Genomic DNA, 6,186 nt, shown 5'->3' on the forward strand with positions numbered 1-6,186 from the left:
GGAGAGGATGTGACCAGCGCTGTTGTTGGGCTCTGTGTTCTGTTCCTTGGGCCCCTGTGTCCATTTTTGCGCCGATTCCACATTTTCTTGGTGAACTAGCTGCATCATGTCACGTGAAGTCTGCGAGGGAGATGCCTCCAGTCTGCTCTCTTTTCTCGATGCCTTTGGCTATTCAGCGTCCTTTGTGTTTCCACACAAGTGTTCAGAATGTTTGTTCTATTTCTGTGGAAAATGCCATTGGAGCTTTGACCAAGCTTGCTTTGCATCTGAATATTTCTTTGGGTCCCTGACCTGTCTGCTGAGAAACCTGTGTGCAGGTAAAGAAGCAACACTTAGAACTGGACATGGAACAACAGACTGGTTCCAAATCGGGAAAGGAGTACGTCAGGGCTGTATATTGTCACCCTGCTTATTTAACTTATATGCAGAGTACATTGTGAGAAATGCTGGGCTGGATGAAGCACAAGCTGAAATCAAGATTGCTGGGAGAAACATCAATAACCTCAGATATGCAGATGACACCACCCTTATGTCAGAAAGTGAAGAGGAATTGAAGAGCCTCTTGATGAAAGTGAAAGAGGAAAGTGAAAAAGTTGACTTAAAACTCAACATTCTGAAAGCTAAGATCATGGCATCTGGTCCCATCATTTCATGGCAAATAGATGGGAAAACAATGGAAACAGTGAGCGACTTTATTTTCTTGGGCTCCAAAATCACTGCAGATGGTGACTGCAGCCATGAAATTAAAAGATGCTTGCTCCTTGGAAGAAAAATTATGACCAATTTAGATAGCATATTAAAAAGCAGATACATAACTTTGCCAACAAAGGTCTGTCTAGTCAAAGCTATCATTTTCCCAGTAGTCATGTATGGATGTGAGAGTTGGACTCTAAAAAAAGCTGAGAGCTGAAGAATTGATGCTTTTGAACTGTGGTGTTGGAGAAGACTCTTGAGAGTCCCTTGGACTGCACGGAGATCCAACCAGTCATCCTAAAGGAGATCAGTCCTGAGTATTCATTGGAAGGACTGATGCTGAAGCTGAAACTCCGATACTTTGGCCACCTGATGTGGAAAACAGACTCATTTGAAAAGACCCTGATGATGGGAAAGACTGAAAGTGGGAGGAGAAGGGGACAACAGAGGATGAGATGGTTGGATGGCATCACCGACTCGATGGATGTGAGTTTGAGTAGGCTCTGGGAATTGGTGATGGCCAGGGAAGCCTGGCGTGCTGCAGCCCATGGAGTCACAAAGAGTCGGATACAACTGAGTGACTGAACTTGGGTTCCTGACAATATTTTAACAATATTCTTTGAGTCCCTAAGCACAGGATAGTTTTTCATTTATTTGTCTGTTAAGTTTCTTTCATCCCTGTCTTAGAGCTTTCAGTGTGCTTTCACAGCCTCAGTTAAAGTTATTTATTTATTTTTAAAAAGTCTTCTTCCCAGCCTGGAGGCCCTGTGGGCTTTGAGTTGTTTTGTTTGTTTGTTTGTTTATATATATTTTTATTTATTGACTTGGCTGCACTGGCTCTTAGTTGCAGCATGTGGGACCTAGTTTCCTGACCAGGGATGGAAGCCAGGCGCCTGCATTGGAAGCATGGCGTGCCAACCACTAGGCCACCAGGGAAGTCCTCTGCATTAAGTGTATTCCAAGGTATTTTCCGATACGGTTGTAAATAGGATTGTTTTCCTAGTTTCTCTTTCTTTTAAAACATTTTGTTTGTGCGTTGGCCGTGCTGGGTTTCGTGTGCATGCGTCCTGCAGCTGTGTGGGGCGCGCACTCCAGGTGAGAAGCTCCAGAGTGCAGGTGCTAGTGCTCGTGGCACAGGCGCTTCGCTGCCCTGTGACGTGTGGAATCTCCCATGCGTTGGCAGGCGGATTCTCAACCACTGACCGGCGAAGTGCTTAATTTCTCTTTCTAATGGCACCTTATTAGTGTATAGAAGACAACAGATTTTTGTGTATTGATTTTTGTACCTGGCAGTGTTACTGAATTCATGTATTCTAACAGTTTTTTGGTGGCTCGATGTGGAAAACTAGATTCCAGATATCCCAGTTTCCACTATGACCATGTCTTCCACAGCACCCAAGACATAGTGACCCCCATGATAATCTTGTGGATTAAAAGCACACAGGATGATTATGACCCGGTTGGCCTTTTCTGTGACTTACTTGACTTAATGTCTTCAGTGTTCATCCATGTTGTAACCTGTATTATTGCTTCTTTCATTTTTCATTCCAATTAAACATAGGTAACATTGAGCATGGAATCCATTTCACAGTGTACAGTTCTATGGCATTAACTACAATCACATTGTTGTACACATATTCTCACCATCCACCTCAACTTCTCATGTGCTTGTTGACTATTTGCACGTCTTATTTGGAGAAGGGTCTACCCAAGTCCTTTTTTCATTTAAAACCTTGAATTGTTTGTAGGGACTTGCAGCGCTCTCTGGCCCAAGCCGGGTCCGCCAGGCAGTCCTCTTGGCGGCATTGGTCTTGGTGAGTCCAGCCTGGCTTGGTCTCCTTGCACCGGGAGTTGGGGAACGGCGGCATCGCTAGTGGCGTTGCAGGGGCGCCACTTTCTCCCTGGCGCTTGCAGGAGAGGGGCCTCTGGGCTCCAGGCGCCCTGGCCCGCGAGTGTGAGGAATCTGCAGCTCCACGTGGACGCGGCCCAGGCGGGGCAATATTTGCTCGGCACTGGCTGTGGCTCACCTGGGTGCAGCAGCGAGGCCTGGGGCCTCTTCCGGAGGTGGGCGTCAGGGCGGAGCGCACCTGGCGCGCTCCTGCGCTCCTCCTCCCAGCTCTTAGCTTGGGTCCCAGGCGTGCTGGCAGGGGTCTTGGGAGCCTGCGCCAAGCGGCTGGGAGCGCTATTTTCTTGCACGGAGCGGGGGTGGGGGGTGGGGTGTTGTGGACCACAGATAAGGGGACCGTAGGTAAGCGGAGGGTGGAGCAGGGAAACACGTATTACACCCTCCCTTGGCACAGTCCCGAAGCTTCCTAACCCTAACCTTAACTAACCTGGCGGTCGCGGGAAGGGCTCGCCTTTGGGATAAAGGCTTTGAGGACATTCCCGAACCTACCCCATCGCAAAAAGCTCAGTCTCTCACGGTTTTCCCAAGCAACCTACTGCACCCAGCGAGGTCTCTGCAAGCAGAACCTGAGAGCAGTTGGTCTGAGTCACCTTTGGCCTGTGGGAAGTCCAAGAGAATTATCCTGCATGGTGCTGTCACCTGCTGGGACCCCCCCAACCCCCATTCTGGCCAGCCGGCCCAGCCCTGCCTCCTGCACCTTTGCTGTCCTGCCGGCCCTTGGCCACCTGATGGAATGGGAAAGGGAAGGATTGCACCTCAGCGTGGCATGGATTAAAAAATCTGGTTACCCAGGCATAAGAGAGGGGAGGAGGGCACTTTGCTGCTCTTTCATTGTGGAATCAGTGGCTGTCCTGCTGACAGGGTCCTTTCCATGGGGAGACTCTGTGCAATGAGTTTGGTGTCTTGGAACTGAATAATTAGAACGTTTAAAAGTTCTAAATTATGTGGTCCTTTAATTTAAAAACAAAACCCCTAGAACTTCTCAGTTTTTTGTAAATTGAGGTCTAAAAATTGAAGGCCTATTTTCCTACCACTGTGGCATTCTAAGAAGAAGTGTGCATTTTTCGAGAAAAGAGTCAGAAAAGGGAAGGAAGCTGAAAACTCCAGAGGTGCCCCTGCAGTCTGGCAAAGGCCCCGGGAGGTCACTTGTAAATGCTGAGCTGTTGGGAGCCTGCAGCCAGTCTCTTCCTGTGTCTGATGGGCACAGACCTCTGCGGGGTTGTCCTTCGCATGGGATACTCTTTTTTGTGGAAATCCAGTTCAGAGCCGTGTCTTGATGTGTAAGAATTTCCCAGACTAGGTCCCCAGACGAGTCCTGCAAGGCTAGGGGTTGCTTCCTTCATTATACCTGTCTGTTTGACTGAAAACCAGCAATGACATGTTTTTGTTTTAATCTGGTCTGTACTCTAGGCCTTAGAGTAGGCCTGGGGGATATTTCCCCTCCCCATCAAGAGGCTTGGGTTCCAGGAATGAATTATCAGGATCTTTCCTGATCCTGACTGAGTCCCTTCTCTTAACTGGGTTTCCCTAATCTTGGCTCAGAGGTTAAAGCATCTGCCTGGAATTCAGGAGACCCGGGTTAGATCCCTGGGTTGGGAAGACCCCCTGGAGAAGGAAATGGCAACCCACTCCAGTACTCTTGCCTGGAGAATCCCATGGAGGGAGGAGCCTGGTAGGCTACAGTCCATGGGGTCGCAAAGAGTCGGACACGACTTCACTTTCACTTCCAATCTCCATTTAAGCCCCTTTGCCCTAGGTGGCGCTAGTGGTGAAAACCTACCTGCTAATGCAGAAGAGGTAGGAGTTTGATCCTTGGGTTGGGACGATCCCTTGGAGGAGGGCGTGGCAACCCACTCTAGTATTCTTGTTTGGATAATGCCCTGTGCAGAGGAGCCTGGTGAGCTACAGTCCATAGGGTCACAAAGTGTCAGACACAACTGAAGCTACTTAGCACACACAGAGGACCTTTGCACTGTAGACTCATGTGATTGTTGTTGCTCTTTGGAGTCCCTTTTAATTCCTTTAATTGTATCTTAGGGTCAGCTTGTGTATTTCTTCCTAAAGACCTTTTAAAATTCATAGTGAATCTCTATATTGAATCTTCATTTCAGATTGAAGCTGCGTTACACATTATTGTCATCTTAAGTGTTTCAATCACTGGAATATCTTTACATTTATTATTTTTTTTTCAGCAATGGTGTATAATTTCCAGTGTGCCAGTCTTGGCATCCTATTAAATCTATTCGAAATTGTTTTATTAATGTCGATATTATTGAAAGGGAATTGTTTTTTAAATTCCTTTTCTGATTATTACTTGCTGGTGTATACAGATAAAACTATGTAATCACTTATTTTTATCAGTTTGGAAAACTTGACAGTTCATTTAAACTTTTGGTGACAATCCAGCACTACATTAGGTTACTTAGTTTCTTGTTTTGGCTTTTGAGAGCTACTTCCATTGCCTCTTGTTTTCATTTAACATTTCTCTTTGTGGGTTTCTTCGCTTTGTGTTTTCTTTACTTTCTCATACTTTAAGATTATTCTGGCTCATAGAGTTACTGTCTTCGTCCTAGTCTCAGTCATTTCTTCAAAGAGCTTCTGTTATTTTTTTTTAATTAATTTTTTGGCTATGCTGAGTCTTTGTGGCTGCATTCAGGGGTTTCTCTAGTTGCAGTGAGCACAGGCTCTCTGTTTGCTGTGCCTGGGCTTCTCACTGCAATGGCTCCTCTTGTTCCGGAGCCTGGGCTCTAGAGCCTGCAGGCTTCAGCAGTTGTGGCACCTAGGCCTTGTTGCCCCTGGGCATGTGGAATCTTCTAGGACCAGGGGATTGAACCCGTGTTCCCTGCATTGGTAGGCAGATTCTTTACCACTGGACCACGAGGGAAGTTTCCTGTTCCCCTTTTATTAGAGAATGATATTAAAAACAGACATGTAGGACCTAATGTACTCAGCTGACATTTAAACCTAATGGAAATATATACATGCATTCCAGCTTATCATTAAAAGTATTCAGCTAGAGGTAATTTATGATGATGTCTCCAACCTGATCCACTGTGACATGGATATTGTAATCTTTTTGTTTATCTGTAACTTCCCATTCCAGTGGTAAGAAGCCTGGCTTCCACCACTTGTCATGGATTGTATTCAGTGCTTGTTCCATGTGATTATTGGTACAGTAGTTTCAATACTGTTAGCTCCTGTTACCCTTGGGAAAGAATTCAGAGTGCACTGTTTATCTCTGGTATAGATTGCCTTTGACCAGCAGATTATGTTCATTTCCAAAGTTTACTTTTGTCAACCTATGCCGTCCTTGCCACCAACAAAGAGTGAGTTTTTTCCATGCATTTCTGAGTCATTTAGACTCTGCTGCATTCTGTGTTCCATTCTGTGACACTCTCATATCCTAAATAACTAAATTTGAATAGATTATGATTTACTAACTGAGGTCTAAAGATCTATGGGTTTACACAAATGCACAGTGGTAGATATTCATCTGTAACGTCAGTTCAGTTCAGTCGCTCAGTCGTGTCTGACTGTTTGCGACCCCATGGACTGCAGCCTGCCAAGCTTCCCTGTCCATCACCAAC

This window comes from Bos indicus, chromosome 6 (assembly GCF_029378745.1).
Source record: "Bos indicus isolate NIAB-ARS_2022 breed Sahiwal x Tharparkar chromosome 6, NIAB-ARS_B.indTharparkar_mat_pri_1.0, whole genome shotgun sequence".
Lineage (NCBI taxonomy): Eukaryota > Metazoa > Chordata > Mammalia > Artiodactyla > Bovidae > Bos > Bos indicus.